Source organism: Vipera berus (assembly GCF_964194415.1).
Source record: "Vipera berus genome assembly, chromosome: 4".
Lineage (NCBI taxonomy): Eukaryota > Metazoa > Chordata > Lepidosauria > Squamata > Viperidae > Vipera > Vipera berus.
Genome location: NC_138206.1, coordinates 67,537,101 through 67,550,204, shown reverse-complemented (window position 1 = coordinate 67,550,204; position 13,104 = coordinate 67,537,101).

Genomic DNA, 13,104 nt, shown 5'->3' with positions numbered 1-13,104 from the left:
GTGATCATGAAATGATGTTGCAGTGGAGGGAGGGAAAAGAAACTAGAAAATTCCCCAATGGAAAGTTACAATATACAGTAATACATAATTATTCCATACTTTACAGTAGGTCTGTCTGTCTGTCTGTCTGTCTGTCTGTCTGTCTGTCTGTCTGTCTGTCTGTCTGTCTGTCTCTCTCTCTCTCTCTCTCTCTCTCTCTCTCTCTCTCTCTCACACACACACACACACACACACACACATACACACCAACTACTATTATTTGTTTGAATATTTTATCTGATTTCACATTATAATTCTAGTCTTCTATCCAGTTAGCCCAAGGCGGCATAACTTATTCTCCTAATCACACCATACATTAGAGCAGTGTACCTATTAAAGCAATCTTGGGAGCTTTCAGATGGGTGGACTTTAACTCTCAGGATTTCTGGGAGTTGGAGTCCACCCATCTGAAAGCTGCCAAGGTTGAAAAATGCTGCATTAGAGAGAATGCAAGTACATGTGCTTGTACATATGAGAGAGATTGGACCAAAGACATCTAAACTTTTCACTTAATAGAAAATCCAGAACTTCCATTTTCCAAGAGATAGAGTACTTGTACTTACTACAGGTTATTCCCACCTCCTCCTGCATTCCTTAAACAGACTTTGAAGATAACTATTACTGCCTTCAGATCTGTCAACCATGAAATACTGAGAACAAAGAACAAGCTGACAGAATTTCTGCAATACTTAAAATCCCTATTGTATTTATAATCAAATAGACCTAACATTATTTACTCCTATAGATACATGTGTACTTTACTTCTATGCCAGGGAGGGAGGGAGGGAGGGAGGGAGGGAGGGAGGGAGGAAGGAAGGAAGGAAGGAAGGAAGGAAGGAAGGAAGGAAGGAAGGAAGGAAGGAAGGAAGGAAGGAAGGAAGGAAGGAAGGAAGGAAGGAAGGGAATCCAAGCAGTTCTTAAGAAAATTAAAAGATAGCAGACCACCTTTCCATTTAAAAGTCGTGAAGCCTAGGATTTGGCAGGTGAAATAAGGCAAGAATTCTACAACTGAGGAATCAGTCCATATAGTAACAAGATGAGGACATTTTTTTATATTAGCTTGATTGTGATTTCAAATGCACCACAGCTCATCCAAATATAAGGACTTCTTGAACACAGACAATACTGGATGGGTGGGTCATAGAGGCTGAGAATCAGTTCTGAGATTCATAATCACATCTTCAACAGCCTAATGCCCTCAAGCTGGTCTATAAATCCCATCACAACTATCAACTAAACCAAAAGACAACAGCTCACTGGAATTAAAGGTAGTTATTGGGTTGAGGAAAGCTACCATATGTTATACTGACTTTCCTAATATGTACAATACACAGTGAAGACAAAATTTCTCAGAATGACAAATGTAACCATTACTTACATGGACAGTTATTTAGTAAAACAACAGCTTGCCAATATTTGGAAAACAAAAAAAGAAGAAAGAACACATGGCAATATTGAATCAGTATCATTTAGTGATTTAAAAGAGCTGATTTGATACATCCAGGTCACTCTTGATAAGCTAGCTAAGCAGGGCCTGCACAAAAATTCTCCTTGCTGTTTTCACTCACTGAATTTTAAGAAGGAAGAGAAGAGAAGAGAAGAGAAGAGAAGAGAAGAGAAGAGAAGAGAAGAGAAGAGAAGAGAAGAGAAGAGAAGAGAAGAGAAGAGAAGAGAAGAGAAGAGAAGAGAAGAGAAGAGAAGATGGAAGGGACCTTGGAGGTCTTCTAGTCCAGCCCCCTGCTCAAGCAGAAGAACCTATACCATCTCAGACAAGTGATTGTCTGGCCTCTTTTAAAAAATCTCCAGTGATGGAGTGCCCATAATTTCTGGGGGTAAGCTATTCCACTGGTTAGTTGTCCTCACTGTCAGGAAGTTTCTCCTTAATTCCAGGTTGCTTCTCTCTTTGATTAGTTTCCAACCATTGTTTCTTGTCCTGCCCTCTGGTGATTTGGTGAATAACATGACCCCCTCTTCTTTATGGCAGCCCCTCAAATGCTGGAATACTGCTATCATGTCTCCCCTATTTCTTCTTTTCTTTAGACTAGCCAAACTCAAGTCCTGCAATCGTTCTTCATATGTTTTAGTCTCCAGGCCTTTGATCATCTTAGTTGCTCTTCTCTGAATTTTTTCCAAACTCTCAAATCTTTTTTGTGATATGGTGACCAAAATTGGCTGCAGTATTCCAGGTGTGGTCTATAAAGTGGTACTAATACCTCATGTGATCTTGATTCTATGACTCTGTTTATACAACACAGGATTGTATTAGCTTTTTTGGCTGCTGCTACACACTACTGGCCCATGGTTAAGTGATCGTCCACTAGGACTCCAAGGTCCCTCTCACAGTTACTGTTTTTAAGCCAGGTCTTGCCCAGTCTGCACTTGTACCTTTGGTTTTTCCTGCCTAGAAGTAAAACTTTGCTTTTCTCCACATTTTGTTGGATAGGGTCCATTGTTCAAGTTTGTTGAGATCTTTTTGGATCCTGAGTTTGTCTTCTGGGGTGTTAGCTACTCCTGCCAGTTTGGTGTCATCTCTGGAGGGGAATCCAGAGAAGTTTTAATGCATAAGCTAATTCAGGTGGGAGAATACTACCCAGCACTTATGCCAATCTATTCTTGTCTTTGCAGATATGTTAGACTGCAATTCCTATCACTTTCATCACTTTAAGGACTGTTGAACCAACCTGGAAGGCTTCAAGAATTTTATATAAGCAATTTAATGGTAAGTTCCATTCCAGTTTATTAGTGCCTGATAACATTGTGGAAGGAAATTCGAAGCAAAATCTTGAAATGATTTTGTTGTGAAGTGCCTAACTTAGATATCTATTTTAATGAAATGAAAATTAAATGCAGCAGGTTAGGTAATTGTATGCCAATGGCCAATAATGCAGCCCAAGTCCTATCTCTTCACCAACCAGTGAACATTATTTACATTATTTATTTAACTTGTTTACATTATTTTATTAACTGATGGTAAGCTGACACACTGCTAAGTAAATCCCCATCCTCCTTTATCATTTTCATTTCTACTCCAAGAAAAAAGTGTTGTCCATAAGTAGTCTCTTGGAGTGGATCTGTAGCCTAGGACATAGTCTGGAAAAACATTAAATAATTCAGGGGGGAAAATGGTCCCAGATAATGGTAACTCAAAGTTATTAAGAAAATATCCAGTTCTCTAGCGAGGGAGTGAATAGAGCCCTCACTAAATTGCCTTCTGGTAAATGAATGTTTCTGTTAGCCATGCCTTTCACAGCAACCATTGTATTAATATTTAAGCTTTCTTCCCTGTGGTCACCTTTTGTAAGAGCACCCATGATATTCTGTCAAAATTCCAAATGTACTCACAATCTCAAAAGTTGCATCCCTCTGTGGTATAATGTAGTACTGTGAGTAGTGTCTATCAGTAGAGCTATCAGTAGAGAAATACAAAGATGATGCTAAACTTGTTGTCCATTATTAAATATCCAAATACAATGGTCTTCACTATCACTAAAAATAACTTAACAAAACTTTCTATGTGGAATATTTCTAAGTTGCAGCATTATCTACCAAAATATCTTTCTTTTAGGCACTCATTTTAACTCAGTTATAGGGACCATTGCTAAATCTTTCTATAGAATACCTAGATATATATTTTTATCACTGTAGTTTTAAGTGTAACAACATGGATCTACAGTATAACTGTCCTCCAGCCATGTGTGCCTTAGAGTAATAAGATTTATGTCATGAACATTGGAATCACATTGCTCTTTAATTTTCCAAGTGCTCTTTTTCCAGAATTATTAAGGAAATATAGTGCAACTGGCTGACAGAAATTAGACTTCTGAGTTCTTATTATTGTTAATCCATTTTTATCTGCTAGTAAGAGAAGTGGGTAGTTATCTGGCCAACACCCTTTGAGATCTGTGTGCAATTTCTTGTACTCCAGTTCTCTGCCTATGAACTAAACTGTTTGAAGTACTGTTTGTGAAACTTTTCAATAATATGTTCTGCATTTGCCTCTTTCCTGATTAAGCCTCTGGATTTCAACTTTCTCTGTGTTCAATTAGTAAACTGTTATCTTAGTTACATCATATGCTTAATAGAAATCAAGCTATGTAATTAGTTGATTTATAAGTGAATGGATGAAGAAGATAAACGTAAGAGATTGGTGGCTACTTTTGAAAGTAGAAAGTAATATTCTCAAAGGACAGAAGCCGATAATGAACATGATGAAAGAACAGAAAACTGTAAACTTCTATTTAGTAAATTCGTCAATTGAGGTAACAGATTAATTTTTAAATATTTTAGGTCATAGAGTAAGGAAGATGATGACAAAACTGACCATAGGTGTTATAGCTTGATTTCACTGGAGTTAATACACACAAGTTTAAATATATACAAAAACCCAGAGAATTGTTTCAATAAAGGCAAAAGAAAAGCAATTTATCAAGGCACAAATATAGTAAGAATCCAGATGTTTAAAATACTACAGTAAGTAAAAAGAATTAGCTATGTTATCCTTAAGTAGGCCATTATAAATCACATAGTTTCCCAAGGCTGTTTTTAAAATGTTGTTTTCTTTTCTTTTTGAAGCTGTTGAAGCCTCAGGATCACCTTGGGCCATTTAGTGTTCTCTATAATTAAGTAAAGGGATAATATAAAAACAAACGGTTGTGCATCCTGATAAAATAAAAATAATCTCTTATCCAGTCTATATTTTTAAAAATCAGGAAATTCATTGAATTATACTCAAAAATTGGCTATGTAATGTCAATATGACATTGCAGATACATTGGTTTGGAAACAGAGGCAAGGCTCTTGGGTTGGGGGGGGCAGGGAAATCTGAACCCTCTTTTCACATACGTGATGGTCATTATAAACTAGCCTCTGGTTTTCTTATACAGTATTCATCTCCAAGTATTAGCATTTCTGCTTATTTGACCCATGCTCATGAGATTCTTAAGATAGAATCAAATTGTAAAGCTTCTTTGCATCTTTTTCATTGCAACATTTGTATTAAAAGTTGGTCTGCTCAAGGAAGTCTTCTTTTCCTAGCCAATATTCGTGCAGCACACACACTCCTTATTTCATATAACTTGCAGGTTGTTATTCCTTAAAACCATTTAATCTTGCTCTTATAAAAAGGATTTTTAAAAAAATCTCTCAAGTAACTACAAAATAGTATGCAGTATTTGTCAGACTAGCCCTATGAAATAATTATTTCTTCCATAGGAAACCATGGCAACTCTCCAACAACTAATATAAAGGCCAGAAATAAAAATATTCCTGGGTGAAAATGAGCAAAAAAAGGAAGGAGGAGAGGTGATCTGTCTGATGGAAGTATTGACAGTTTTGGGTACAAATCAAATTTGGTAAATGATCCCGTAACTAGCACCATTTTATGTGTATAAAACAGTGCTGTCTTTAAAACTAAATACTCATGTGCATTTGTTGTTTGTTGACTTCAGTTCGGCATTTAACACAATCATTCCCCAGCATCTAGTAGACAAACTGGGCCTTTTAGGCTTAAACACTCCTTTGTGCAACTGGATTCTTGATTTTCTTACCAATAGGCCCCAATATATGCAAGTTGGAACAAATACCTCTAATACCATTTTCTTGAGCACAGGTTCTCCTCAGGGCTGCATGCTAAGTCCGCTGCTGTTCACCCTGTTGACCCATGACTGTTGTGCTAGGTTTGCCACCACCCATATTGTGAAGTTCGCAGATGATACAACAGTAGTGGGCCTTATTCATGATGACAAGGTGGAAGCTTACCACAAGGAGGTTGAGGGGTTGGTGAACTGGTGTAAGGAAAACAGCCTAGTTTTAAATACCACAAAAGCCAAAGAGATCATTGTCAATTTCAGAAAAGGCAGGCACAGCCACACTTCTCTGTGCATTAATGATCCACCTGTGGAGATGGTTACCAGCATCAAATTCCTGGTGTACAGCTAACGAGTAGACTGGCTTGGTCGCTCAACAGTGAGTAACTGGTGAAGCGGGCACAGCAGCACCTGCATTTTCTGCATAGCATGAGAAAAGCACATCTTCCTTCCCCTGTTCTGACCACTTTCTACAGAGGAATGATTGAGAGCATCCTGTCATACAGCATCACTGTCTGGTTTGGAAACATTGCTGCTTCAGACAGGAAGGCGGTGCAGAAAGTGGCGAGGATGGCCGGAAAGATCATGGGCAGTTTCCTCCCTCCCATCCAGGACATAGCACAGAAATGTTGCTTGAGCAGGTTCTGTAAGAATATCTGGGGCACTACACATCCTCTTCACAACTTGTTTTCCTTGTTACCTTCTGGGAGGAGGCTTCGTGGTATCCATAGCAGAACATCCAGATTCAGCCATAGTTTCATTCCATACAGCATTAACCTTGTGAACTCTCAAGCTTCCTCCTTCTGTTATATATTCAAGATGGACAGTATTTAATATTTATTTGTATGTATATGTAGGGGTGTGGGTCTATACATATGTTGTATATAGTATGTTTAGGTGTATGTCATGTATGTTTCACTTTGAGAGCAGGCAACTAAATTTCATTTTTGATGTGTGCCGTTGTGCCCACAGTAAAAAAATGACAATAAAGGTTACCTTATCTTCTCTTATATAACAATTAGTTTTGTGCAGAAATATATTTACTACTACAGATATAGCTATTTGTTGTTTGTTTATTAAAATATGTACCATCAATTTCCCCAAACTCTTACAGTAATATGCAGGATTGGATTTGGGTTCAGGGCTCCTTGGTTCTTGGAGTATTACCGTTGATAGCCATGAATAGGGTTACACTGCACCAGAAAGTCTCAGTGCAAAATCTGGGTGCTTCTGGACTCATGAGTCCTGCTTAAGATGCAGGTGGCAGTCATGGCCAGGAGGTCCTTTGTGCAACTGTGAGTTGTGTGCCAGTTATTCCCATTCCTGAACCAACCTACCTTCCTCACAGTCACCCATGCCCTAGTCTCTTCCTGTTTAGTTCACTGTAATGTGGTCTATGTGGGTTACCCTTGAAAAGTATTCAGAAGCTTCAGTTGATTCAAAATACAGCAACTTGCAAGTTGAGATTTGCACATGTGTCACCTCTTTTTGGGGAGCTGATTGGTTACCAATCTGCTTCCAGGTGTAATTCCAGGTGGTGGTTATCACATTAAAGCTCTATATCGCTTGGAGCCTGGATATTTGATGAACAACCTCTCCTCAGTCACATCTACCTGGCCCACCAGAGGTGGAAAGAAAGATGTGTGGTGGATCCATCTGTTAGGGAAATAGATCTTTGAAAACAAAGAAAGAGTATTCTATTTTATGATTTCCTCTATCTTGTTACCTTTCTGGAATGCCCTGAAGATATGGCTGTATAAGTGGGCTTGGAGACCCCTGGTTGATACAAAGCCAATCAAATGGCTGGTGTGAGTGTGTGGTCACCGCCGCTGGGGCGGATGTAGGTTTATGGGTTTTGTGATATTTTAATGTTGTAAATTGCCCAGAGTCACTGTGCATGAGTTGGGCAGCTATATAAATTCGTTTAATGAATAAAAAAATGTTTATATCTGGGGTAGGCAAAATATACTGTAGGTGTGTAAATATACAACTCAGATACATATTGATAAACATTACCCTAGCTATGTGACTGTCAACTATTTTCAAATGACTTCTTCTCTGAGCTTTCCACTGGGTAAGAAGGAAAATAAAAGGAGCACACTTTTGGCTCTTAGCTCAGTCAACACTGGCTCTGAAAGAATATAGTTTTCAGCAAGAAAAAGGTTTTCCCCTTACAGTAACAAAGCAGCTTTCAAGTTTGTTCAATTTTTACAGAAGCTGATTGACGCTTATCAAAATCAGGTGTAGAGCTCCTGAGTAGCTTTTCTCACAGATCTTTCTGTTGGATGTCATCTCCAATAATCTTGGGGTGCATTCATATTTATTATGTATGATCTGGTTTCCTTTCCACAAGACGAGAAAGGACTTTTTTCCTTTAATTTGGAAAAGAGCCCTTTCTCTTCTTGTGGAAAGGAGCCTTTCCCAAGTTATGTTTCTCACAGTTATATTGGATAAGTGATTACTGAGTTCACTAAGATTAGAAATTCAGTTTCAGATCCTCACTCAGACATGAAATATATTGCACAACTTTGGACCAGTCATTACCCTCATATTGTTACTTTCCAAGTTTATGTGAGAATATAATTGCCAGAGACCCAGTTGCCTGATTTCAGATGCTCACCAAATTAAAATCTAGCCTGTTAATTTAAGACTTGATCGTTCACCCACTTTTATTATTAAGAACCATTCAGTCCTAGTTATGCAAAGACAGTAATCATCACTATTATGAACAAGTCTGCTAGAATGCAGCAAGAGAGGATGGGTTTAGACGTGAGATGGAAAAGAACAAGTGAAACTTCTTTTTGCAAGTAAACTTACTATTTCTGAGATATTAGCTTTTAATTACTCAATCTATTTTCAAATACAATATTTTATAAAATAATTAAGAGAACTTTTAAAAAATGAGGAGGAACGGTTGCGTAGAGTTCCAGGTTTTCTGGAAGCTTACTCCCCAAATCTAATCTCTAACAAATCTTTGTAAGTTCTACAATGCCATGTAATGGGATGTGAAATTACATATTTTGTAAGTGTAATGTATACACTTGTGTTGTTGTTGTTAGTAGCAAAGTCGTGTCCAACCCATCGCGACCCCCTGGACAATGTTCCTCCAGGCCTTCCTGTCCTCTACCATCTTCTGGAGTCCATTTAAGCTCACACCTATTGCTTCAGTGACTCCATCCAGCCACCTCATTCTCTGTCATCCCCTTCTTCTCTTGCCCTCGATCTTTCCCAACATTAGGCTCTTCTCCAGTGAGTCCTTCCTTCTCATTAGGTGGCCAAAGTATTTCAATTTCAATTTCAGGATCTGGCCTTCTAAAGAACAGTCAGGGTTGATCTCCTCTAGGACTGACCGGTTTGATCGCCTTGCAGTCCAAGGGACTCGCAGGAGTCTTCTCCAGCTCCATATTTCAAAGGCCTCTATTCTTTGGCGCTCAGCCTTTCTTATGGTCCAACTTTCACAGCCATACATTGCAACTGGGAAGACCATAGCCTTGACTATACGCACTTTTGTTGACAGGGTGATGTCTCTGCTTTTTAGTGTGCTGTCTAGATTTGCCATGTCTTTCCTCCCCAGGAGCAAGGGTCTTTTAATTTCTTGGCTACAGTTCCTATCTGCAGTGATCTTGGAGCCCAGGAAAATAAAATCTGTCACTACCTCCATTTCTTCCCCATCTATTTGCCAGGAATTGAGAGGGCCGGATGCCATGATCTTGGTTTTCTTAATGTTAAGTTTCAACCCAACTTTTTTTTTGTATATATATTTTATTGGAATTTTTTTAACATGACATAAATCATTCAGTAATTTGTAAACAGTATGTTGTCTGAGTAACATTTATAAGACAAACCTTAATAATTAATTTCTATGATCTATATTCCATACGTTAATTTCATTTGATTTCCCCTTTCCCCAAAGTATCTTTCTTTGCAAAACATTAAATTAAGACAATTCACATTATTTTAATTAACAACAATTAAGTATATAGTTTCAATGATCCTATTTGTCATTTTAGTTGCCTTATCGTAAATCCTGTTACCGTGTTTATTTCAGCTTATTTCTCCCCCCAAATTCTAAATATTCTTACTAGTGAAAAAAAATTTCAACAGTTAACTATATTTACATTGCTGGATTTAATTCTGTTTTTTTCATATAAGCCCTCTCATGTTTTTATATTTCTTATTCAATAAGTAAAAAAGTAGAAAGAGAAAAGAGGAGAGAGACAAAAAAGAAGAAAAAGAAGAAAGAAAAGGGAAACAAGAAAAAGAGACAAGAGCACTGAGCTACAAAAAATAACATACAACTTAAAATATGTATCCCTCCTAATTTAATATATATTTATTCCCTCAATTTCTTATTTTTTTGACCATAGCTAAGAATGTATTTAATCTATTTAAACTTTAAGCATTCCATTCAATAGTTCTAATCATCTAATCCTTTAACTCTCATTCAAAACACATTTTTATGCTTTTCTTATTGTCACATTTAAATAACTAAAACATTTGCTTTTGTTTAAATCATTTCAACTTTTTTTTAACAGAAAGGGAAAAAAAACATATTATATTAGTTAAGAAAAAAAAGAAAAAAATTCATCCCTCTAAGAGTAATATATTTCAAAGTTTTTCCATTTCTTTAGCCATATTCAAACAAATGTTTCTTTTTTAAGTATTCTCTCTCATAGGTTCCATCATCTATTTTCTGGATTTCCATTTTAGTCTTTTTTCTCTGGTCGTTGCCTTTCTTAATCAGTATGTTTTGCTGCTTCATTTGTTTCCCTGTAAAGAATTTTTTCTCATTCTTTTCCTTCTCTTCAAAGTTCCTTGGACGTGTTGAAATATTTCCCATTTGGATTAAATCATGATTTTTTTTATTTTATAAAAAATTTTATATCATATGTTTCCTTTTGTGAAGTGTTCAATTTATACGGTTCTATCTTTAAGTCTCTTTCCTCGAAATTTTGTTCAGTCACCTCTACTGTATTTTCCTGGGAAATTTCTTGGAGTAAAATTAAGTTGGAAATAAGTTGATTCATGCTCTCAATGTTATTCTGGATTTCTTTGTAGTTTAAAGTTATTGTCCTTTGAAATTGTTGCTGCTTATCATATGTTTTCTTTTGTGAAGTATTCATTGCTTCAGCTTTGATACTCTCACTTTGTTTACACAGCTGCATTTTCTAAAAACGTTGAGGGTCATAGAAAAAAAATCCTAACCCACCAGCAGGTGTCAGCGTTTGCTCATTTTTCAGGTCTTTCTAGTCATTTCTCTCTCTCTAAAGAGTAAGTTTCGCTGCTTCTGATAACCAAAAGGGAGGGAGAAGAATCCCCCTCCCCCTTTCCTTCTTCGGAGATCTCTTATTTTGGGGACTTTCTTCTTCAGGAAAATAAGTAGGATAGAGAAAATCAATATTCTTACCCAGATTCAAGCATGCTGTTTTAAATCCACTTAATTTAAAAGCTTGTGACTTCTGTTGTTTCCAACTATGGCTGAAGACGTAGTCAGCCCTTTCTTCTGTTGGTTTCTGGGAGGCTTCTCCTGGACCATTCAGAGAGACCGCCATCTCTCCTAAGTCCCTGGGATTTCCTTTCTTCATTCCACCCCTTCAGGGTGGATTATGGCCCCTTAGGGTCCCCAACAAAAAGAAATTCCAGCTGAAGAGTTCAGCATTCCGAATCTTCAGACAGCTCGCTGGAAAACAGAAACAGGAAGTCAGTTTCAACCCAACTTTTGCACTCTCCTTCTTCACCCGCAATAAGAGGCTCTTTAGCTCTTCTTCACTCTCTGCCATTAGTGTGGTATCATCTGCAAATCTTAGGTTGTTGATATTTCTCCCAGCAATTTTAATTCCAACTTTTGATTCATCTAGCCCTGCCTTTCTCACGATGTGCTCTGCATATAAGTTAAATAGGCAGGGCGACAGTATACAGACTTGCCATACTCCCAATTTCCCAATTTTGAACCAATCAGTGGTTCCGTGTCCAGTTCTCACTGTTGCTTCTTGACCTGCATATAGGTTTCTCAAGAGACAAATAAGATGGTCTGGTACTCCCATCTCTTTAAGAACTTGCCACAGTTTGTTGTGATCCACACAATCAAAGGCTTTAGCATAGTCAATGAAGCAGAAGTAGATTTTTTCTGGAACTCCCTAGCTTTCTCCATGATCCAACGTATGTTGGCAATTTGGTCTCTAGTTCCTCTGCCTCTTCAAAATCCTGCCTGTACTTCTGGTAGTTCTCGATCCACATACTGCTGGAGTCTAGCTTGTAGGATTTTAAGCATAACTTTACTAGCATGTGAAATGAGTGCAATGGTGTGATAGTTTGAACATTCTTTGGCACTGACTTTCTTTGGAATTGGAATGTAAACTGATCTTTTCCAATTCTGTGGCCACTGTTGAGTTTTCCAAATTTGCTGGCAAATTGAGTGTAGCACTTTTACTGCATCATCTTTTAAGATTTTGAATAGTTCTTCTGTGTAATTTTGCCACCTCTTCTTAATCTCTTCTGCCTCTGTTAGGTCCCTGCCATTTTGGTCCTTTATCATGCCCATTTTTGCATTAAACATTCCCTTCATCTCTCCAATTTTCTTGAAGAGATCTCTAGTTCTCCCTATTCTATTGTTTTCTTCTATTTCTTTGCACTGTTCATTTAAGAAGGCATTCTTATCTCTTCTAGCTATTCTCTGGAATTCTGCATTCAATTGGGCATATCTTTCTTTTTCTCCCTTGCCTTTCACCTCCCTTCTTTCCTCAGCTATTTGCAAAGCTTCCCCAGACAGCCATTTTGCTTTCTTGCATTTCTTTTTCTTTGGGATGCTACCTCCTGTACAATGTTTTGAACCTCTGTCCATAGTTCTTCAAGCACTCTGTCTATCAGATCTAATTCCTTAAATCTATTTGTCACCTCTACTGTATATTCAACAAGGATATGATTTAATTCATACCTGAGTGGCCTAGTGCTTTTCCCTACTTTCTTCAGTTTAAGCCTAAACTTTGCAATGAGAAGCTCATGGTCTGAGCCACAGTCACCTCTTGGTCTTGTTTTTACTGACTATATAGAGCTTCTCCATCTTTGGCTGCAGAGCACATAGTCAATCTGATTTCTGTGTTGACCATTTGGTGACGTCCATGTGTAGAGCCGTCTCTTGGGTTGTTGGAAAAGAGTGTTTGCTATGACCATCATATTCTCTTGACAAAATTCTATCAGCCTGTGCCCTGCTTCATTTTGTACTCCAAGGCTAAACCTGCCTGTTATTCCGGTTATCTTTTGGCTTCCTACTTTAGCATTCCAATCCCCCATGATGATAAGAACATCATTTTTTGGTGTTAGTTCTACAAGGTGCTGTAGGGCTTCATAGAACCGGTCAATTTCATCCTCTTCAGCACTGGTGGTTGGGGCATAGACTTGGACTATTTTGATATTGAATGGTTTGCCTTGGATTCGAACTGAGATCATTCTGTCGTTTTGGGGATTGTATCCCAGTATTGCT